This window comes from Rhodnius prolixus, unplaced genomic scaffold, assembly GCF_049639745.1.
Source record: "Rhodnius prolixus isolate KJV_2025 unplaced genomic scaffold, Rpr scaffold_10, whole genome shotgun sequence".
NCBI lineage: Eukaryota > Metazoa > Arthropoda > Insecta > Hemiptera > Reduviidae > Rhodnius > Rhodnius prolixus.
Genome location: NW_027411615.1, coordinates 14,788,802 through 14,814,171, shown reverse-complemented (window position 1 = coordinate 14,814,171; position 25,370 = coordinate 14,788,802). Strand labels below are relative to the sequence as shown.

Sequence of the window (25,370 nt, the reverse complement as noted above, 5' to 3'; positions counted from 1 at the left end):
AGTAGAGGAAACAAATAAAAATCGCAGGGGGCAAGAACCGGTGAATAAGGAGGGTGTGGAATTGGTTCAAACTTCAGTTTTTCAAGAGCCTTTGCAGTTTTGCGGCGCGAGGTGTGAAGACCAGCGTTGTCATGTTGCAAGATTATTGGTGCCAAGCTGCCTCTAACACGACAAACTCGACATCGGAGGTTTCTTAGAGTCTGTACGTACCGAGAAGAATTTACCGCTGCTCCTGGTTCCAGAAAATCGGTCACATAAACTTGTTGAGCATCCTAAAACATAGTCAGAAGAATTTTTTTTTTTGCGGACGGTTGTGTTTTGAACTTTTACAGCCGAGGTGAAGACGCATGTCGATATTCAGTGCTCTGCCTTTTCTCTTCTGGGTGTCGTAATGGTGGACCCATGATTCGTCCCCTGTCACAATATTCAAAAGAAAGTCGATAACAGCACGCTGTTTATCTCGCAGTGACATAGCACCAGTACACGTGTCCATACTTCGGCGTCTAAAAATACACTGGCTGAATGCAGCGAGTTTAAACTGCGCATACGTAAGGGGAAATGTGACTTCTAAATGCCACCTCGCGCGCTTTTTGAAGCTCTAGCAACATCGATCTTCCAATCTTTAAATCGATTCGCTGTAAACCTGGCCAACTCACCTTTGCTTTATCTCCATGAACACCTTTCTTTAATGTATTGAAGAAAATGGAAGACAAAAGGAATGAAAAAGGATAAAGGAATGAAAAGAAATGTATTCATATCACGTATTCTCTTTGTCACCCAACCTTTACTGGCGATAATTAAATAATACGGGCTTTTTATGCATCTTATGTAGAATGCATGTGGAAATATGCGACCAGCTGGGGGCTTTCACTTCAGACTGGAAAGAATAAACAGTTATATGACCATGTGAATGTCTATTATACAATAGTTTCTACTGACTGGTCACCGAATATAATCATTGCTAACCAAAATCTAAACAAAGATGATTAATCAAACATAATCCATAATATGCCTCGAAAAATCTTCTATGCTTCTTTAAAATCTCTAAATAAAACTATTCTTTCAATATGGTAGCTGTTCTTGACCCTTAAAGAACTGTAAATCAATCTTTCGCACGGTTTGAATTGGACAAGTGGAAAGAGAAGAAATCAACAGACAAAAGAAGACCACCTCTCTGCAACACTGAAATGAATTAGATTATCTCAATCTCAGGCTATGAGACAAGTCCTTGCTACCATTTCTATTGGCCTACTTCTAGAAGTAGTCGTCAGGAGGACCCTGAGAAGAATAAAAGATCGAATTTTAGACCCTCTGCATACTGAGTTTGTTTTAGGAAACAAAAATTGGAATAATTTATTTTATTTTACCTAAAAAGTAATAGTTATACGGGAAACTTGTGGAATAACATTAAAATTTACGTAAAATTAAAAATATTTCAGAATAACAGATCATATGATTGGTTTTTGCTGTGCTAAATTATATGTCTAAGTCTTAGATAAGATATTACTAACAGTCCACACTGAGAAGGCAAGAATGATGCCTCATAATCAGCAAAGTAACGAAGACTATTTGATTGTAATCGGACCTCAATATGCTGATATGAGGTATTTAATGCACAAATCGATTAACTCCACTTTTTGAAATATCTTAAATTAAATGTAATAATAAAATAATTACTAAATATCTTAAATTTAAAAATTATATTAAATTTGCCAAATTAATAAAGTTTAACACTCAATAAAGGACAACAATTGTTTTGGCTGTTGAATAATAATAAATAATTTATTTCAGAAGCCATTTTGAGCAACTTCGTGCTCTAATGTAAATCGTTGCAATAATTCAAATAATATAAATTTGCCAAATTAATAAAGTTTAACACTCAATAAAGGACAATTGTTTTGGCTGTTGAATAATAATAAATAATTTATTTCAGAAACCATTTTGAGCAACTTCGTGCTCTAATATAAATCGTTGCAATAATTCAAATAATATAAATTTGCCAAATTAATAAAGTTTAACACTCAATAAAGGACAACAATTGTTTTGGCTGTTGAATAATAATAAATAATTTATTTCAGAAGCCATTTTGAGCAACTTCGTGCTCTAATGTAAATCGTTGCAATAATTCAAATAATATAAATTTGCCAAATTAATAAAGTTTAACACTCAATAAAGGACAATTGTTTTGGCTGTTGAATAATAATAAATAATTTATTTCAGAAACCATTTTGAGCAACTTCGTGCTCTAATATAAATCGTTGCAATAATTCAAATAATATAAATTTGCCAAATTAATAAAGTTTAACACTCAATAAAGGACAACAATTGTTTTGGCTGTTGAATAATAATAAATAATTTATTTCAGAAGCCATTTTGAGCAACTTCGTGCTCTAATGTAAATCGTTGCAATAATTCAAATCAAATTCAGTAGCAGGCGCTGAATGATAACGGTAAATTTATTTGGATTTTTATAATCGGAATTACAAAAAACAATGTATGTACATTATTTCATAGCATTTCTCCACTTTAAAGTGACCAATCTTTGGACTCATTGTGACTCTTCGAGCAGCTGGTCTAAATAAATCGATATCCTTACTACTTTTCTTAATATTAATTATTACGATGATAATTATTTAGTCAGTTCTAGTACTAACATGACCACAATTGCTAAACTAATTATAACTCTAGTAACGACGTGTAACTCAGCTAGTTTATAAGCAAGGAAATTAACAATATTGCAGTAAAGTTACGGCGTTTATTTTATGTTGGGAATTATGTATTAAACCAACTTTTGCGTCTCGTACAAGGGTTTGGTTTGTAAGTACTTTTTCCCTAGCACCGTCTTAACCACAGAATCAACTCTAAGGGCTTTTTTTTTGTAGATTACAAAAAAAAAAAAAAAAAAAATAGCAAACAGTAGTTTCAATCCACTGTTTTCTAAAAATTCCTAAGCGTGAACGGAAGTATTCTCAAGCTATGGTGTGACTGCAAATTCCGTGCGAAACTGGTTGGTCTTGTTAAGATAATAATGAATATACCATGCATATACAAGATGAATATTCAGAAACTTTGAAAGTGATATTGGTGTACGTCAGGGGGATATGCTGTCACTCTGGAGATAATGAGAAGGAAGCGAAACATACACACGAACAGAAGAATGTTCAATAGAACGACCAAGCTGTTCGCCTATGCGGATGACATCAATGTTGAGTGAGATCTAAAAGGGAAACCGAGAAAGTATTTATGATCCTGGAAATTATTACAAGATGACCATGCAAAAGTTTAAATATATGAGGACTGGTGACGAAGCAACTATTAACATTAGCCCACAAATTTCGAGTGGTTAGACAATTTGTTTGGAATCAGAAGTAAGTTAGCCAGATTGATATTTCGTGAGAGGTAGAAATGGGAAATTAGGGTACCACCAAAAGGTGGGCTACTTTGGGCTCAGTAAACTGCTCCGGGTCTACCTGATGTCAGGAACGTCGAGATAGGACCTTTAATGAAAATTAATTTGTCCCATTCTCAGCTGTAGCTCAATAAAACCAAAAAAAAAAACAGAAAAAAAAACTGTGGCTGTGTCATGGTCACGGCCGAGTGTTGTACGTGAATACGTTTACGTAACGGGTTATATTTTTTATATAAAATATTTTTATTTATGTATTTAACTACAAAAGCCACACACAGTCTATTCCTATACAGTCCGTTGTCGATGAAGAAGCGATTTCATCATCCACTTGCATAATTTCAACCGCCCCAGCTGCAGATGTTCTGACACCGTCGTTGATCCGCTCGGCCGCATACATTCTTTTACGTTCCCGGCACAGCTTGACTCGGTCATATGGTGTTTTATTATTACCATTCGATTGTTCTTGAGAAGCCCTTTCCAACCGGATACGATCTCTGTATTTGGTTTTTGCTTTTCGACGCATATAGGCCGACATTATATATTTTTGATAATATTTTTTTATTCTAACACCTTATTATATTCACTGTCACTATTTTACACTAATGTTTTATGTACAATCGATAGATTGTGACGACAGCTGACGATTAAAACTTAAACGAACATCTTAGCTTCTCCGAGTCAAAAGTTATACTAATTGCAAATCTCGATACGCAGCAAAATGATCTCAAAATGGCGGCGCTTCCCTAGATGATAGATTCGAAACTACAATGTCAAACTGTATCACCCGATTTTGTTATCATTAGGTTTTTTGGATTGCCTCCATATGATAGCAAATTTAAAGACGTATTCACGTCAAAAGATGCCCAAATTGAAACATTTGAAAGAAAAATAATCCGTAAAATACATATGGTACGGTCAGAACCGGGCAGATATAGAGAAAAAGATGTTTTACATACTTGGCATTAAGAAACTAGATAGCTACTGCACAAAATAAGGATACCTGGCGAAGGCTTATAAGTGGCCCATACTAATTTGATGGTGGCGATATTTAGGTAAGTTTTCCCAATGTTGGCAGCTGCTTTCATGTCTAAATGAACTAATATATTTTTCAATAGATTTTTATTTTTATTAGTCTGAATTAGTGATAACAGAGACACTTACCGTATCAGATGAATCCTTCTTGAATATTTGTAATCTGTAAAATGAAAATTCCAACAATTAATTAAATAAAACTACAGAATAGAAACAGAAAACTTACAATAGTTGAATTTTTCGTAAGTTCTACTTCTTGATAGAAACTGTTCAAACAGTCATTAATATGCCAGATTCATGTACGAAACATCAATTTGGCAAGGATAATGTTTGTTTAATGTTTTCAAACACAGCAAAGTTCGAGTTAGTAGCAATCGACATCAATCTTCCAGCAAATTAATAAGTTTTAGCAACAACAACAACTTTTATGTAAATCAGATTGAAGCTTATCAACGCTCTGTTGATACCTACATGTCGATCTGAAACATTTATTGTACATTTTCATATTTTTTTTTTAATTTAGGATATTTTAACGTATCATTTCGGTGAAATGTACAGCTCTCCAATGGAGAAAGTGATACTAGTTGTTGTTATATACGAAGGTGTGGCTATTAAATAACGAGACTATTGCTGTAAAACATTTTATTTTAAATTTATACATATTTAGTTGTTATCACCTTCAATATACACCCCTCCTCTAACCCTACAACGCTCCATGCGAATTTACCATTGTTCGAAACAGTGCTGGAAGTCTTTTTCTGTGAGTTCATGCATGACGCGTGCCGCTTTTTCTTTCACAGCTTCAACGGACTGAAATCGTGTTCCTTTTAATGCAGATTTGACTTTCGGGGAACAGAAAAAGTCACATGGGGCCAGGTCAGGCGAATAAGGCGGATGGCCTAAAACTGGGATGTTATACTTGGCAGACAATGCAGTGTGAGCCGGCGCGTTGTCTTGATGGAGTTTCAGACGTGGAAGGGCGATCCGGGCGGTGATCATCTCCAACAACTTCTCGGCCATCTTGGAAACGCTTGAACCATCTTGAATGCTTGATCTTAATAAAAGATAAGTTTCAGTAGCGGTTTTATCCAGTTTCATGTGAAATTTCACGACAATTCGTTGTACATGTGTATGTTTTCGGCAAAACGAAACTAATACCTCTTACACAATCGGCGGTTCCGGCCAGACAAATTTCTCTACAAACACGTGAGAGGCTGCAATCGAAAGAGAAGGCTTTACGCTGCACAGCTGTCGGTCGTTAGGATTTGGCGCATGCATAGTTCTTCTGTAGCAGCATCAGTTTCGTTATTTAATAGCCACACCTTAAACGTTTTAAAATTCTAAAATTGAAGAAAAATATACTTTAGAACCTCCAAAATTGTCAAAGGAAATCGTGGCAAGAGTTTATTTTATTTTTATTCCCAAATTTTGTTAAGTTCTTCTAGATTTAAAAAAAATATATAAACAATAATTAATCGCTAAAAACTTTCTGACGTAACTAGAACAAAGTGAGAAATTTAGTTAAAAGTTGAACAAGGTATTAGGGCATGACTGTCCACAATAGCAATAGTATAATAGAGATAAACTAGTGACAAGTAAAATCAGAGCACGTGTACATTGTAGAGAGTAGAATATACATTTAGCTCTAGGTAACATAATAGAACTGGTTTGGCCAGATGAAAAGTTAAGGGACATCACGTTATCATTAGCGAATGATAAGGTTGGGAAAGTAGTTAGCGATAGTTAGTTGTCACACAATGATCTCATGTTGATAAAATCTAGCAACCACTTTATCTAGCTTGGTTATATTTAAGTTAGGTTATATTAACTGTTTTAGTAAAATATTTTCAATGAATACACTTTAGCAAATATGCTAGAACTTATTTTTCGATAGCAATCTGTTGCTTAAGTGACTGATTTGGGTGTAAACTTAGCGATTGAAGGCGGCTAACTTAACTATTAAACCCTCATATTAACCGTTAAATACAATTTATAGGATTGGGCTGGCTCTATCCGAGATGCTAAATGGATGACAATCGATTTATCTTGTACTATAATTTACTATAATTCTTTACGTTATAGCCAAGTTAATTGAAAATCCCTCAGTGCATTTTCAACAAAAATAACAAGCAACTCAGAAATACTAGTACATTCCCTTCAGCCGTCGGTCCTAATTTCTGCAATTGTAAGTATTGCAGTCGAGTAGATTTTGTCTTCATGTTCTGTAATAATATACAACATGTCCACCACCGGGCAATAAGCTGTAAAGGTTTACAAAGGAAGGTAAAGAAATATAATAATTATTTGAGGAGAAACAACAAGCTTTAAGTTGTCTTAAGTCCTTCTAGAGCTTTACAGCAACTACTCCTATATAAACAAGAAGGGTCTAGCAAGATAAGACCAGAAGGTCTGACCTAATCTACCTAACAAACTAATAAAACGGACAACAACCTTAAGGGAGAAACAACTTAAGCTCTTCCAAGTAAAACCGACCAAATTTTCTAACCTAATCTATCCATAACCCAAACAATTTGTCTCAAGATAGAAGCCAGTGACTCGCAAACTACTAGCTTATTTATATTAAATATTTTTTTGTATGTATTTTTATTCAACAATGTGAACATATTATTTTAGTAAAAGAGATAGTTAATACGACGTATTATTCATTTAAACAAAGGTTTTTTGTTTTTACTTTTAAACTGTCTACTCAAGTTAGATTTTCTTGCGAATCCAAAATGGGACACAAGTAGTCGAAATATCCTGATGCTTTAACAACAATTTCTTTAAGGAAATGCTAACGAATGCACAGAGTCCTGGTGCGACATTGTTTGCAAAGAGAATGAGAACAAAATTTCCAAAATTTAACATTACGCAATAAGAGTATGCCTTGCGAATCGAATAAGGAATCATTTTAAAGTATCAGAAAAAAAAGGGTAATTGTTTGATTACATTGTGAACGCTACGAAAAAAATAAGTTCTTGACTTAGAGGTTAGAGGTTAGACCGAGGAGAGATTAGAACATCAAACTTTGATACACTAATCTAAGAAGTATCTAAAACTTCAATACTTTGGCTTAAATTAATGGTTTTCATCCATTTCTGGATTTAATATAGCAAAATTGCCTTCAAAAAATAAATCTCGTTAATAAAGCATAAATTTTCCACAAAAACTAAGTCCCAACTTAGCCCTTCATGTGTAACATTCACATTAACTAATAGAAATTGGCATTGAAGGATCAAGCAGGAATTGATCAAGCAGTCAATTTCCTTAATCGGATAATACTAAAAATTGTTAGGCAGAATATACTGATAAGAGAATTTAAAAGACAAAAACAATCGCGTACTAATGTCATTTTCAAGCAGGTAACGACTATGGCACTAAAAGGATTCTGATCATCTTAGAATCTTGGTGCTTCTGAAGAGAAGTAAAAAATTGTTATGTTGCCGTTGCATACGTTGCCGGATGGCCGAATTTACCTCAAACCGACAAAGCGTAGAATGGGATTATTCGTCTATTTCTTATCGAGTATTCAAGTTTAACCATAGAGAGGCGAAAATAATTCACTCAACTTAAGGAAAAAATAGAAGGACATAAATGAAGATAAAGTTAATTATGGACGAGATTTAGTTAAGAGAAATAATAAATGTTTTACAGAATAGTGGCGGTCTTTGCTAGAGGTTGCCAAGACCAAGATTCATTTAGCTAGACTGGCAAGCAATAATATTTTATTAACTTTTTAATTCATTTAAGAGTTTTATTAAAATTTTAGCACCACATCAGTAATCTAATTGGTTAACGCAAAATTGGATTAAATTGTAAGCACAAATACGCAGTTTTCAGCAGGTGAATGCGACGTTAAAAATTACATCAACATCATTAACTAAATAAAAACATTGAGAAATTTGGAAACTTGAATTTGAGTCAGTAAAGTTCAGATAAATCGCTTTTAAGTGCAGTGGATTGAAATAATACTCGTATGTGGTGCGATATTAGTTCGCTTCAGCAGTAGCTCTAGAAAGATCAGTGTCTAAGAAGGTTCTAGAAAAGCTATATTCCCCTCCAAGAACTGGTAACTGAATCTTCTCTAAACATTTCATAGTCCGTCAGGAGGCAAATTTCCGTTTTCTCCATACTCTCCACAGAATTCGCAGGTTGTTACGCGTTCCAGGTACAGCTTTTTTTTTTAGGTATGCACCGAGCTGAAAATGACCCACGAGGAAACTTATCAGCATGTACATTTTTTTTTGTCATTATTAAACCTTCATGCACCAGATTTTTCCCCAGTTACAAGTTGCCTAGAAAGAGCTCGAGACCTTAACTCTGTTTGCTTCCTCAATCTTATATTGAGCTTCTGCTTAAAGAGCCTACACCAAAGGGTTCAGGAGACCCATGAAGAGGGAGATGCGCCTGATCCTTGCCAGGGTATCCTTTCCTCTACTCTTACCACGCCAACATGTTATGGTACTAAAAGAAAATAGGTTTATATTCTTTTCCCAGAACCTTGGGTTGTGATGGTAAGATTAGATTGAACAAAAATCATTCTATAATTTAGTCTGAAATGGTCTAGCCGTTATCACTACTGGTATGCTAGCCTTACAATATGAACATGCTTACTGGAATCCCAAATCCGAAACAGTGCACTTAGAAGAAGAATAAATATTTATTATAAAAAATATATACACATACATAAAAAAAAAAATTCAACCTTCTTAGCTAAGTAAATAAGAGAAAAGTTAGATGAGGAGGATTGGAATGCAGGGAAAAAAGGAGAGGAAAAACCTGCAGCTAGTGTAGAGAGTTAGAGTAGGATATGTTTTAATCTTCTGTGTCTGTATGTTGTAGAAAGATCGTAGGAGGCTATGTCGCGGCATAGTGGGTTGGGATGGCAGTCTAGGATGGAAAGGAGTTTGAGCAGACGATATTGGATATAGGAGTGTACGGGGATAATGGACCCAGTCTCGTGGAGTGAGTCAATTCTAGTGCGTCATGGAGAGTCTGTTGCGAGTCTGAGTTTGTTCTGGGTAATCTGAATTTTCTTGATGTTGCTACTACAAGTCAGGCTCCGCAATGCACTTAGAGCCTGCAGAAGTAGAAGATGGATCAACGATATGGATTAAGGTATCCAAAGCTCAACATCATCCTAAAAACATGAATTCCATTTAATCAAGAAAACTCGAACAATAATGGATGGTTTTTACACTTGTCTGATAATTCAAGACAAGAAATTAAAACTTTAAATATCAGAACAACCACACTAGACTTAAAAGAGCAGAACTAAACAGACGCTATCTACTACCTAAAAGACTCTAAGACGATAGATCAAAACTCTCTCTGGACAACAAAAGACTGATTTACACTTCTATTTTGAAACCCATCTGGGAGTATGGAATAGAGCTGTGGGGTTTAACAAAATTCAATCTCTTCAATCTAAAATACTTCGAACTATTGCAAACGCTCTATTTTATGTCTCCACTCTGACAATACACACTGACCTTAACATTCCTTTTGTCACACAAGTCGCTGAAAACACGATACAGAAAACTCCACTTCAACCTGCAATCTCATATAAATCCTCTAGCTCAAAATCTTTCTTCAAGAACTCTTCCTGACAAACCCGACAAGATGCCTTAAGAGATAATGGCCTCGTGATCTCCTTTCAAGTGAAGAGAGTGACTAACAGTCTAATGTTTCGTAGTGTTGCCATTGGGTAAATTTGTTACTATCTACCGATCACTTCTATCATTGTTACTTACAGCAAAACGCGCTGATTGTAACAGGAATAATCGCAACAAACAAATATTTATCAGCACTAACAAGACAACTACCACTACAGTTCCATAAAATATAAATAGTTACACTCACAATTATTGTGCAATGTTATTTTTATTGGCTAATCAAACTGAGTGTCTGTTCTAATGAATAACTAATTAAATAATTTCTTTGACAATTGAAACTTCCATTTAATTTGATGTCGAACTAGGTAAGAGCAGTACTTTAGCAATTAAGGTAATCACATTATGGTTACAGAGAGAAATATTAATTAAAATTGATTTAAAATCCAAATAGAAACGGAAATGCAAACGGATGTATGCAGAAGTTGAAAGTAAAATTTGATTATCCCTTAAAATTATTTAGGGTCTAAAAGTAGCTTCAAATTAGGTTACAACCAAATTACATTCATAAGGGCTACAATTTCAATCTCACAGAGGTAAATATTTAGGACGCAATAAAAATTATAGTTTAAATTACAGATATGCCCTGTCACTAATAAAGTGATGTATTAATATAATAATCTGTTCACATTTTTACCTTATATTATTGTATATTATGTATTAACACAGTATTCCCCATATAAAATGTACGAGAACGAGAATTTGGCGTTTTTAACATGTTTACCTAACATCGTTTACGATTTTTCTTCTTTTTTTGACGATTTTCTGATAAAAATGTTCAAATTAGGGCAAAACGCTATCGAGACGAACAATGATAATCAAAAGCACTATGCTTCGAGATTTTTTGATTTCGAAGATTGCTTGGCCAACGGTAATCGAAGAAAATGGTAATCAAAGACAATCGTTGAACTTGGCCCATCTTAAACAGTTTAAACCAGGGGTCCCCAAACTAAGGCCCGCGGGCCACATGCGGTCCCCTGAGGACATTTATCTGGCCCCCGCCGCAATTCCGGAAGGAGCATCTCTTTTATTGGTGGTCAGGTGAGAGGAGCACTATATGTGGCGGTGCCGCAAAGCGCTGCGTCGCTCATGTACAGTGCTACTTCCGATGTCACGGCTCCGAAAACAGTGTAAAATAACAGCAGAAGTAGGAAGAAAGGCAAAGCACTATAACTAAACCGGACATTGACCATCTCATTAGCCAAAAGCAGACCCATAGTTCCCACAGAAATAATGGGCAGTTTGGTGATTTAAATTTACTTGTTCTTTATTTGAAATATTCTATTTGTTCCCGTTTTGTTTTTTTGTTTTTAACTTTAAAATAGTTTGTTTTATAGTCCGGCCCTCCAACGGTCTGAGGGACAGTGAACTGGCCCCCTGTGTAAAAAGTTTGGGGACCTCCTGGTTTAAACGATCGCTTTGCAACTGGACGTTAGCCACACTGCAGCTGTGGATGGTTTAAAGCGCATTAGAATAGCGTACAAACTCCAAAAATGGGTGCCTCATGAAAAATCGTTTAAAAAAAACGATCGACAAAAAAAATTGTCCCATTGAACGCAATAAAAACGGACAAATTTTTGAACAGAATCGAGACCAGTGATTAAAAGTGGACACTGTATCCTGAATTGCAAACGCACTGGTCAATAGTTAACCACCTACTTTCTAAAGGCGAAAATCTGTAAAACCAATCTTGGCTATGGTATAATTGTTAGAAGATAGTTTCAACCGTAAACTGGTTAGAACATCAATGCTGAGAGCTACTGCCAAGAAGTAAATGCGCCAAAAATAGACGGCATTGATCAATATGAAGGGTGAGATCCGATTGCGTGATAACCTCGTATGATTCACGAATCAGCGTCCAAAAATTGAATAAGTTGAATATGGAATATCTGCCTCACCCTCCAACCGGATAATAACCTTTTCAAACTTTATAGATTAAGTTTATTACCTTCCCTGTCAGATTCCTTAAATTCAGAGAACCTAGTTCTAGGCAAAAGAGAGCTGTTTTATGTATTGGTGCTTCTTTAGAACAAAATTTTCGATTTTGACACAATCGCTTATATATACAGGGTGTCCCAAGCTATATGGATAACGACTTTTTCTCGGAAACTAAGATAGCTAGGAAAAAACTAAAAAATACGTGTTCCCTTAGTTTTTTGATAGAAATCCAAATATATTTTGTAAATTTTTTTCGGTGCTTCCAGAAGCGAGATACAGGCACCAACTTCATTTTTTCAAATGAGAAGGTGCGGTTTTTATTTCAGAAATAGATTCCTCTATTTTTTTAAAGAAAAATTTACTTGAACGGTTTTTTTCTGTGAGCGATATTTTAGAAGTTAGGAATGAAAACATGATTCTTATAAGAAATGATAAAATGATAATATTATAACGGTTATTTGATAGAATAAGAAGAAAAGTACTATTTTATTATAAATTTTACTCCTCATTAATATTACAAATCATGCTCGAAATGGCCTCCACCATTAGAGATGCATAGACATGCTCTTTCCTGCCAATTGCCCCTTACTGCCAAAGAAATAGATTCGGCTTTAACCGGCTTAAAGGTATCTATTATTCTCTGCTTTAGTTCATCTACAGATGCCATCCCGACTTGATTCTGATACACCTAGATTTAGAAATGCTTTTAGATAAGCAGAAATAAGGAAAGAAAGAAAAAAGTTATGAATAATCACCTTGTTTTTCAGGTATCCCCAGAGGAAATAGTCCATAGGTGTCAAGCCCGGTGAGAGAGGTGGCTACTGAATCGCCATATAACACGCCCATCAAATTGTCTATCGAGATATCTCTTTACATGCCTGATGGTGTTATATCGACAAGGGGGGCATTTCTAAATCTAGGTGTATCAGAATCAAGTCGGGATGGCATCTGTAGATGAACTAAAGCAGAGAATAATAGATACCTTTAAGTCGGTTAAAGCCGAATCTATTTCTTTGGCAGTAAGGGGCAATTGGCAGGAAAGAGCATGTCTATGCATCTCTAATGGTGGAGGCCATTTCGAGCATGATTTGTAATATTAATGAGGAGTAAAATTTATAATAAAATAGTACTTTTCTTCTTATTCTATCAAAAAACCGTTATAATATCATTTTATCATTTCTTATAAGAATCATGTTTTCATTCCTAACTTCTAAAATATCGCTCACAGAAAAAAACCGTTCAAGTAAATTTTTCTTTAAAAAAATAGAGGAATCTATTTCTGAAATAAAAACCGCACCTTCTCATTTGAAAAAATGAAGTTGGTGTCTGTATCTCGCTTCTGGAAGCACCGAAAAAAATTTACAAAGTATATTTGGATTTCTATCAAAAAACTAAGGGAACACGTATTTTTTAGTTTTTTCCTAGCTATCTTAGTTTCCGAGAAAAAGTCGTTATCCATATAGCTTGGGACACCCTGTATATATATATATATATGTATATACATTTTGTTAACAAACGGAAAAACTATTTTGAAATAAATGTACTATAGATTAAAGAATTACAGCTAAAGACTGAAGAAAGTAAGTCTTATATATTTTTCAGGCAAACTTTTCAGGAATAAAAAAATTATTAGCAGTGAAAACAGAGAAACATTATTGGCGTACATCAACCAATCTCTAACCGTCAGGTAAGCGTTTAATTTGTTCGAATAAAAGGTTTTACGTGATCAAAAAGGGATTAATTTGATTGAAAAGGCTCTGCAATGTACAGCCCAAGCTTACGTATAAGCACTCGCTGATACATCAATTCACAGCTTTAAATCTAGAATTGATTAGGAATTAGTTTTGGCTTGGCATTTTATCTAGTACTTCAAAACTAATTATCGATGTAGCGATGTTTTAATATTTAAGCCATCTACTATGGGAAAGAAAGAGGTAGAAAGCGAGAAGTTCCTAACTCCTAGTTTGAGTTCCTCCCTTGAATTCAGAGATCTTGGTGGTGTAATGAAATTGTAGTAGGTATAAGAGATACGAGTAAGTAGAGCAGATGGATTCCCAGTCTGAGAGGATGGCTTCTTAAATTTAAGCCGATATGGATGATCTCTTGAAATGGAGATAGGCGTTTAGCAGAGGGGTGACCAACTAGCGGCCACCGAGGTAATTTTTTGTGATCCACGACGTTCTGAAATAAAATCAAAATAGAAAAAATTATGAAGAAAATAAAACATAGGGTAATACCTTACACAACGATTTCCTCGTTAACTCTTGAACTACTGAAGACGAGTATACACGTCTTTTTTCTGGGTCCCTGTAGGAGTGTATAAACGCGCTGACTCAGTTTCGGCGACATGTGGAAGCGTCTTCCACTCTCAGTAATATAAACAGATCCCAATACCGAAAAGATTAAAAATGGCACTCTGAATTGTAAGGTTATGAATCATACCTATCAAACCCAATTTGTAAATATGAATCTTGCCTGTTCAGCCAAATGGCTCTTACATTAATTGAGTTCGAAACTTCTGGTTTAGCATTTGGCCACAGGATACGCACCGGCTCAATGGTGGCCTGCGAACTGTTCTAAAGAACAGATCTCCTAGCGGCCGTAGAGTGTTTCTGCTCAGATTGTTACTCAAATCACAAGAAACGGTCCTAGGTCACGGTTCCTGTAATGAATATTGTAACGAAGTTGACCTGGGCAGAAAAGAAAGGCCTAGATTGTTCTAGGGGTTGAGCGATCAAAGTCGGTAACAGGCCACCACTGTGTAAACAAAAGGGCCGGTCTCTACTGAACTGGAAAAGAAAGGGCTAGATTGTTCTGGGAGTTGAGCGACCAAAGTCGGTAACAGGCCATCCCTGTGTAAAAGCCAGCTAAGAGAGAGGCCGCAGCTGAGGTGGTGGCAGTATGTGTTTTCCCCAGCCAGTGATTGACAGGTGGGAGTGAGACCGAGAGTTGGAGGAGGGCGGCTCCAGCTGAGGTGGTGGCAGTATGAGTTTTCCTCAGCCAGTGAGCGGCAGGTGGGCGTGAGACAGACGGAGTGGGGCAGTCGCAGTTAAAAGGAGGCAGACACAGCTGGAGGAGTAGAGTTTTGAGTTAGACTTGGAAAGTTAGTTTGGAGAGACACTTTGGAAGTGACAGTTTTTGAGAGAGTCAGTGTTGCGGAGTGCTTCGGAGTTAGCCAGTTAGGCGGTTAGTCAGTTAGTAAGTAGAGCTGTGTTAGTGCAGCTGAGACTAGTGCAATTCGGTGCAGTGCGGACCAGTGGTCAGTCGTGGAACAGTTTTGTGGCGTTACGTAGTGAGTAAGTAACAGTAAACTGTTGTGACTGTTGTAAATGGTGACTGTAATGAATAGCGTTAGTTGCTAGTAAATGTTAATGTGTTAATAAATCAGGTTATTACTTACAAATTTAGCGAGTTTTATTATTTATCAAACCCACATATTATTAAAATAACTAGTGGCAGGCACTAGTTGTATCGTAGTTGTGAAGTTTTTAGTAAGAGGACAAAAACTTTACAATATGTTAGTTTAAATGTCTGTGTCTGTTAGATAACCTTTTTTGCCTGTTCTACCTTCGAAAAAGGTACCCAGAAAGAACAAATTAAGCCTCACAAAGTTCAAAGAAGAATCAGAGAGGAAGTTACTGTAACCTGTTTTCTATTAGATTCAAAACTTTCTTGCAAATTGTGGATTTTTACTTAAAATTTGTAATTTTATTTTGTATCATATATTATAAAGTAATCAACTGGGTTGCTTGGCAGGGGTTAAAAACACTACTCTAGTCTATACTTCCTTGCAACCTGCCTATAAAAACGTTACTGATTTAGACATTCTATCTCAAACTTTAAGTAAAAGATACCGTTATAACTTAGACGCTTCTTGATTTGTCTAAAGATTCTTTAGACCTAAATTTTTCAGTTTAAAAAATTATATAAACACAAAGGAATGGCTTTGAAAAATAAATTCATTTAAAAGAAAATTTACTTTTTGTTTTTCTTTACTTTATCTTTTATTTATTTTTCATCTTCCCTCCTTTAGTAAAAGGCCGGCAAAGATGTATTTCGCGAAAAATAATAATAAAGACTAGCAAGGATAGTTGTTAAGTAGATTAAGACGGCTCAGTAACCGGAATAATGGTGAAACTGGAATTGAAAACGGAAATGTATCACACTGTAGGAGTGACAGAAAAACCTAAGGCTAGATTGAATTCTCCGGGGCTTAGTGGATTGCCTTCTGCGTCTATCTCAAGATATTCTTCCCTACCTTACAGTTACAGCCCAGCACAGTAATTCATAACTCGGCTAAAGATATAATTCTCAACCTTGTCTTTCATTTAGTAAATACAAAAAACAAACAGATAAATTAAGTAGTAAATTGTTAAAATAAATAATAATATTAAACCACATAGTTTTGCAAAAGTTATTAAACTGATTATATTGAGAAAATCCACTTATTTTTGAACTTTTTTCTCGACTTATCTGTCGAGAAAAAAGTTCAAAAATTACAAATATCCAATATATTTTTTATACTTGCACTTTCATTCATTCAAAGAACTAAAAAAAATAATAATTTCAAATTTAAATGTGCAATTTGTGTAATAAATCCTTTCATTGAAATTTAGAAGTATAACCTTTCATTAAATAAAACTTCATTGCAGCCAACATAACGCCAGTAAACTAATAAATTTATTACAACATTATCAGGTGTACAAAATGATTGTAAAACGAATGATTCTAGTAAAAAGAATTTACTACTTCAAACTTTTGTGTAAATATGTAGCACTTTAGAGCTGCAAGAATTAATGTGCAACGCCATTTAACCAGCTGGTGCCACTTACGTTGCTTCTAAAACTTTCTTCTTTGTTTTAAATACGATAGATATTTCTATTTTTATCCAAAATTTTACACCCTAAACTTATAAAATATTTTAAAGAAATAATTATTGTACGAATAATTTTGTTTTTGTTAATGAACGATTAAAATTTGTGCAAAGAGGTCTGTAACTAAATTAATTTAAATAATAAGTCCTAGAAAATAACTTAATCTTGTGAGAGACATAAATTTATCTTATTGAAATTGGAAGGAATTGAAAAATTTTGAGTTTTTAATAATGAATTAATTTTCATGGCCCCCCCAAAAAAAAAAATTTATCCTTCATAAAATACTTCTGAAAACTCAGATCTGTCTTCGTATTTTTATTCCTCTTTACAAATAAAAGAATTTTGACTTCTACATACCATGTTTCGTGACATTCGTTTCAATTATATTAGGTATATTATGATGAATTGTTATTTTTTAAATATTATTATTTAAACGGCACAATCAATGCAAGTATGTACAAAAAATAATAAAACGTAAATGATAAATTTTGTTAACAGTCAAAATAATTAAAATATACAAATTTAATATTCAACAATAATGCTAAATTGAATGTTCAAATATTGGACAATATTCAATTAAGTGGGATATTCAATTAATGTCTAATTTAAATAATTAATTAAATAATTTTAATTTCCAAACTTTCTTCTTTATTTTCTTTTCCAGATGGTAATTGTTTAACATTCTGGCTGAATCCATATGAAATTAATTTCCAGCATTTAAAAAACTGGTATTGTATACGAGGGGTTACCCAAAAAAAACCGGAATTATTTTTTAAAAGCTATTTATTTACAAATTTTTTACAGAACAACCTTATCCCCTTCAAAATACTCTCCATTACAACTAATACATTTGTCCCACCGGTGCTTCCACTGTTCGAAACATTTTTTGTAGTCATCTTTAGAAATGGCTGACAGCTCCTTCTTCGTTTTTTTCTTGACCTCTTCAATGTTGTCAAATCGGTGACCTTTCATGCCCTTTTTCACGCGTGGAAATAAGAAAAAGTCGCACGGAGCCAGGTCAGGCGAGTAATGTGCGTGGGGCAGCGGAACCATGCCATTTTTAGCCAAAAACTGTGTAACAGAGATGGCTGTGTGTGCAGGTGCATTGTCGTGGTGGAAGAACCAGTCTCCTGTTTGCCACAAATCGGGTCTTTTTTGGCGAACACTATTGCGCAATCTTTTCAAAACTTCCAAATACAAGGTTTGATTGACGGTCTGACCTGGGGGGACAAACTCTGAATGGACTACGCCTTTGGCATCAAAAAAGCAAATCAGCATTGTTTTGATGTTTGACTTGACTTGACGACATTTTTTTGGTCGGGGTGAAGATGACGTCTTCCATTGGCTCGACTGTTGCTTTGTTTCTGGGTCATAACCATAGCACCATGACTCATCACCAGTAATGACCTTTGACAGAAAGTCTGGATCAGTTTCAAGCTGTTGTTTCAAAGCACGACATGTTTCAACTCGATGTTCTTTTTGATTGTCAGTCAGAACTCAAGGAACAAACTTGGCAGCAACCCTTTTCATCCCCAAATCTTCCGTTAAAATTCGCTGAACCGAGCTCCAAGATAACCCACTACTCTCTGACAGTTGATCAATTGTCTGTCGACGGTCTGTGAACACCAGCTCTCGAATTTTTTCAACATTTTCGTCGATTCGGGCAGTTGATGGACGTCCAGAACGAGGTTTGTCATCAATCGACATGTCGCCATTTTTAAACCGAGTAAACCACTCGTATACTTGAGTTTTTCCCATAGCGTCATCTTTGTAAGCTGTTTTCAACATTAAAACACTTTCAGCAGCATTTTTGCCGAGTAGAAAACAAAATTTCAGAGCTGCACGTTGTTCACTTCAACTTGCCATCATAAAAAACGAAAAAAGAACAAAACAGCGCTGGTAAAAACAATCACTGCAGATGAACAGAACAAGCCAGGCAGACAACACAGGCAGGACTGAACTGGCAAGGTATTGCGCTATACACGTCTAGCGGCAGAAATGCGTACTACATAAGCTCCATGCGCGGCAACGCAATTCCGGTTATTTTTGGGTACCCCCTCGTAAAACCAGACCTATGAATAAATGGTGAATATTTGCCATTTAGTAAATTTAAACATTTCATCGTTGACAGATATTTCTCATCAAATTAACACGATCTGAATTCGGCATAAAATGATTGAAGGTTTTCTGCAGAAAGATAGATTGCACTTCATTAATTATTAGAATTTTCAATTATACAGTTAGATAATTCAGTTATCTAATTCACATTTCGATTTTCACTTTATTAATAATAAATATTCAATCCTGAATATTCTGCAAATTTAAACATCGACCAGGAAAGTTAAAATTTAAAAATTGACATTTTGAATGCTTTATTGCTATTTTTTTTTTGTTTTTGTTCAATAAATTATTATTATTTCACGGAATAAAATACAGGATAGAATAGATTAAATTAGGGCGGCCTCAAGGCCTACGCCACTGCGACCCCTTTGGATCTATTGTGGCTCCCCTCACTCTAGAGCTGTCCTTTTAATTAGACTATTAATGCTGGAGAGCGACTCCTGGGTAAAGCTCACAGGCCTTGGATTTTCCTCCCCGAGAAGTAACATCCTTAGCCAGACAAGCCCCTCACACTGACACAACACGTGCAGTGCCGTTTCCACTGACAGAACCAACAGAGGCTATCATCCGCCAGGCCCATGCGATGCACGCGTTTTTTCTGAGCCTGCAGTGGCCGGTTAATAGGCCTACAATTATCCTTATAGCCTCACAGCCTTGACGGATTAATTCTGCAGTCAGCCTCGGCGAATAGCCTCTGATGAACTCCTTCGCCTGTTTCTGTCCAGTGGTGGCTCGCCACCACTCCTGAGACCTACTCTGCACCCACAAGTTAATGGCCGCAGACTTAACACACTTCGAAACCCCAAAACAGGGCTCCGGGCCAACGAAGTGTCCCGCAGAGCCTTCCCGGGCCAATAAATCTGCCACTTCGTTTTCCCTTATATCCTGAATGACCAAGTACCCAAACCAGAAAGACCTTATTTTGGTCACTAATTTCCTTCAGGGCACCCAAACAGTCCCAAACCAATCTTGAGTAAATACAGGATAGCTTATCTCATTTATCCAAAAATCGACTTATTGGCATCAATGGCGACATAGTTTTTATCAACAAGCTTTATCCATTCTTTAGCCCAACATGTTTTGTTCGTAGCATGATGAAATCATGTTGCTTAAAGTTTATGAAATCGTCAAAGATTTTTTAATCGCATTTCTTGGGACAGAAACCTGTTGGACCAGAAGTATGGGTTATCTTCTATTAAGCGGACAATTTAGCTATAAAGCAAAAGTGCGAATTACCTAGTCAGGTATTCTTTTTGTACTGTAGCCACAGGATAACAACGTCCTGGAGCGTACTTGGGATCATAAGGATCTTTTAATATGTTTACACTCATCTTTCATCCAACGTGGTATTTTTTTATCGGGATGTCCTTCCTCTAGCTTTTTATACCTACAGCCAGGATGGGCATTAAGAATAAGGCACTAAAGGAAGAGGAATAGGCAGAAATAGAGGTTAAGGTATTGTAAGTGGAATAAGGGTAAGGTCAACGTACAGTTGCTCCTTTAGTCGCCTCTTACGACAAGCGGAAGACACTGTGGCCCTATTCTGCAACCCTGGAACCACAGGGGGTACCTTTTCAGGTGTTGACATAGTGGAAGTGTTGGTCATACACGCATTAAGGAAGCAACTAAAAGAATCTTTTTTTTAGATTAGTGAATCTCATTTATAAAAAGCAACCTAATATCAAAAAAATACAAAAGTGCTTCTCTACAAGACCCTGATCCCGACCTGTATTAACATATGGCGCCGAAGCTTGGGTAATTTAAAAAAAAAACTATGAAAGGATGCTGCAAGTGTTCGAGAGAAAAAATTCTTCGACGAATTTTTGGCCCTATTAAACAGGGCGCGATTTGGAGATGAAGAAAGAATCAGGAACTACAGCATCTATTCCAGGAAGTAGAAATTGTAAAAATAATTAGGCTTGGCAGGCTCAGATGGGCAGGCCATCTGGCAAGGAAGGTCTGAGTTGGAAACACCCAGACGGCTTCTGCAAGAAGATGTACATAGGATCAAGAGAGTGGGCAGGCCTAAATTGAGATGGAATGATGGAGTAGGCGTGGATGCCAGAGACCTGCTTGGAGTGAGGAATTGGAAGGTTGCTGCAAGGGATAGGGAGGTCTGGCGAAAGCGGATTGAGGAGGCGAAGGCCCAGTAATGGGCTGTAGCGCCAATAGTAGTAGAATCTTCAGATCTTAAGTTTTGATTCCTTCGCCAGTACATTTAAGTTCAAGTGGAATTCTCTGAAACTGCCATCATTCAAGATTCTAAGTCCTACTCTTTGAAAATTAAGATGATTTTTTTTTCCCTCCGCAGTGGCCCAAGAGAATATTTTTTGAAGACAAATTCCTTAATTATATTTCTAAATTTCAAGTAATTCTGGTGTTCTTCAACAGGAGCTTCTTCAGGATAGGGAAGTATACTTGCGCCCAATGAAGGCTATAGTAGCTTTTCCCCTTAAAAATGTAAGCCCTCCCACTCAATAAATATGAGCGTTACCGTTCAAACTCGGTTCCACCCTTTGTCGTCATTATTTTGCCGCCATCATTTCCGCCATTCTTATTCTACTTGCAATCTTTCCATTCTTCCAGGCTTGTCTCTCTTCAGACTTTTTCTTTTTGTGCAACTCATTTTCAAATCCCATGGGATGTTCTTTCTCATCCATTATATAACATGACTTGTTTTTCATCTTTTCTTTTCTATTTTCTCAATTACTATAATTGTTTTGTAACATTGTCAAAAAGAAAATAGACAATCTGCAACAATAAACACACCACTTTGCTACAAACTCCAGAGTTTTTTGTTTAATCATACATTTTTAATCAAATATTCCTTAAATGTTCAATATAATTAATGAGCTTTCGAGAGAAACGTGACGGCCCCCGCAATTTCTCCTTTCTCTTGAATAAAAAAAGAAAAAGTCCAACCAAAAGGGATGCTAGAAGATTTATTCATGCGCGTGAACTTAGGGCTAGAGATCATTCTAAAAAGATACATCTACAGTCAGGTGATCTAGCATTTTTCCACTTTTTTCTGAGTAAAAAGTTTTTCTTTTTTCTTTATCTCATTCAGAGAACCTCAAACCTGCAATTTTTGAGTAAAATTTGTATCGACCGTAATACTTCCTATTGAAGGCCTTTAAGAGAAATAAACAGCATGAGGAACTGCCAAGATCTTAACTAAGTATTTAGGAATTTCCACGCAACACTCCAGATACAACTGTTTATACGGATCTTTAGCTACACTCGGATTACCAGAGCCATATCTGGATTGGAAAGTCAATATTAAAAAAATTGAGAGTGGTAGTGCAATTAAGGCTGTGCAATTTATCCAAGGCAAGGTTCTATATTAATGACACCTGTTATGAATTTGATGAAAACAATCTTTGCCTCATTTGTAACTCTTTTTCTCCAGATTCAGTTGTTCATTTCCTCTTTGAATGTACCTCACTGTTACCCATCAGAAGTCATTTTCTCAACTCGTACCATTCTTCAAATGAATCTAAATATGATAACCTTCTCAAATTGTTAGATATAAATAATGTGCATCAAATTAATGATATTTACAGTTTTATCTATCAAGCTCTGAAGCTCAGAAGTTCTTTGCTCTTAGAGTGATAACTGCTGAGTAATTTACGCGTATGTTTAACTAATTAAGCTATTTTTCACTTATGTACATACTCGTAGTATGTCAATGAGTTATTTTTTAGTTTTCCACTTTTTTACCTCATAAAGAATTTAATTTTTACCTTTATTTTAATTCTGTATTAATGAAATGTTATTTTATTTATTTATTTTACTTTACTTTTATTTTTTACTGTTTGTGCATTTTTGTTACAACTCCCAGCTAAAGGTATTTACCTAGAAGCTTGTAAATAAATAATAATTTCCACGCAACTAAATTGAATATGCTGTCTCAACTGTTCAAGTGTAATTTACCAAAAAAAAGCAAAATCCAGTCTCTACTTAAATATGTTGACTTTTAATGAATCGAGGTGTCCTACTTCCCAACCAAAGGAACACAAAATGAGATACTGTTAACGAACGTTAAAGAACAATGGGGGAAAACAATTAATTAGGGAAGATTAGAGATGTGATTAAAGGTTTTTCCGATCGTTCCAATAGTTGGCATGCCTTGTAAGAATTGTCGAGGCAGTCTGGTGTGGATTTGAATATCATCAGAGGTCTTGGAGTTACAACCAGCTGAATACCCATAATACACTCAACTTTTCTTTAAAACAGTCCATTAATACTGGAATAGCATATTGCTAGCACGTATAGTTTATCCTGACAGATTAATTTACTAATAGTTTATAAAAGAGACCCCTCTACACCCCTCTGCAGCTTCTTGCGCCTCCTGAAGTGTTTGCTCCTTCCGAAGTTTCTGGTTTAATTAAACAACTACCTGTAGGAAAAGCTCCTGGTTTCTATTTAATCTTATAAAAAAAGTCTCGTCTCTCTTCCATAAAAAAAGAAAAGTAGATTTCCTTACATCAATAACTAATTCTCTTCTCCGAACTACTCTTTTTCACAACACGCTGGAAATTTCCCGCTACCAAAATGGTATCTAAACCTCCATCCTTTACCGTCTTACAATTTCTTGCAACGTTCTTCCACTGAAGGGAAAAGTTTTTCTTAAACAGCTCCTATCCTCTTCTTGCATCTCAAACTGTCGAACCAAACCATCATCTTAAAATATTCCACCATCATCTCTTAGTGAACTTCATCGGAACCTCCCTCTAACGAAAATAGGATTGCTTTGGTGCCTTGCACTATATTGCCCATGCATTCGATTAGATATGTCATCCCGATTCACTGTGGAAATTCAAAGAATTCTATTTCACACTTACTTACTTAATTTTTATTTTTTTGTCTCATATCTTTCTAAACGCTTCTTTTGCTTAAAACATAAAGCTGAAAAAAAACCTTATTTTCATCTTATGCAGACTGGGTATTTTCTGGGATATGATTCCTTGTTCTGGAACACAATCTTTACATTGACATAGTCATCCTTTTTTCTAGATACAGAAGATAATTCGCGTCCTTATTCTCTCGAAGAATGGTCTCAAAACTAGAAAATAAAGGCGAAGTTCAACAAAGAATGAACATATCAAGTAGAATATGAACATTTCAAGGAGTTAAGAGTTGTTATTAGTGATAAAAAATAGATTAAAGAAGACATAAAAGCAGGGATTCATCCCCTGGAAAAAATTTGTATGTTTCAGTTTAATGATTAGTCAAGCCAAACAGTTTTTTTACAATACAATTTGAAGTCCTGTTTTTAAATATGGAAACGGGGGCTGGGTACTGATAAAAGAAAACAAACATCTGCTAATTATTGAGTGGCAAAAAAAAATCCGATAAGGACTTTTGGAGCCGTTAGAGAAAGAAGACGGATGAGAGAATAAGATCCAATCAAAAATCGAAGGATTTGTTTCTGGTAGATATAGAAGGGTTATTAAAGAAAGGGAGCTTGTTCGCATAGAAAGACTGTGACAAGAAATTATAGAATAAAGAGAAGAGGAAGATTTAGGACGGAGACGGAAGGATGAACTTGACAATGATTTAGAGGGTGTAGAGTGTGAGCAACGGTTACGGACAAAGTGGGTTTAAGGAGACCCAAGTCATTTTACGAACAGCAGTCTCAAAGAAGAAGATCAGTTAACTCGAGTAAAAAAGAGATTTAATATTTTAGAAATTCTATTTACAAAACGGAGCCCCTAGGTCTTCTTGGGCTTTCACTATTTTAGGAAGATAATCTTAATCTGGAATTGGATTTCCGCTTTCCCTTTTACTTTCTTTAAAAGGTCCAATTGGATTATCGGGTGTCCGTCATGCTTCCTAGGACATCTACAAGTCAATAAGTTTATCACCAAAACTGACCAGCTAAGTATTTCATTAGTTTTAAGCCCAATAACTGTTTTTAACCGAAAAAGAAGATCGATTTTAGAAAATCCTTCTTTTTAAGAATTAATTGCATTAACTGAACAATTTATCATTTACCAAGATATACAGAAGACTTAAGTCTGTCCTAAGTTTGCGAGGAATCGGTCAAATAAAACAACTCGTCTTTTTGCCAACGTTTCGACAAATATATTGTCCTCTTCAGGGCCTGGATATTACAAATACAAAACAATTTACAGAGTCAGTAACATAGAAAAAACAGTAAAAATCAGTAATACAAAAATAAACAGTAAAATACAATAAATTCTTTATAATTATTGAGACTTACGTGGCTATGCGGGTTGGTTGAGTTACAGAAACTAAGAGCCAGAAATTGAGAAGCAGGTGTATATATACAGATATAGCGGGACTCACACGGGAATTATG

At 35.5% G+C, this 25,370-nt stretch overlaps 1 protein-coding gene across 5 annotated transcripts in view; it reads right to left on the bottom strand.

The window, feature by feature from the left end:
* LOC141457119 (tachykinin-like peptides receptor 99D) overlaps window positions 1–25,370 on the bottom strand; it is a 470,553-nt gene that overhangs the window by 228,163 nt on the left and 217,020 nt on the right. For all 5 annotated transcript variants that reach the window (XR_012460203.1, XM_074133658.1, XM_074133659.1 and 2 more), the window contains one exon: window positions 4,571–4,604. The gene's annotated coding sequence lies outside the window, so the exon portion shown is untranslated. The remainder of the gene's footprint in view (window positions 1–4,570; window positions 4,605–25,370) is intronic.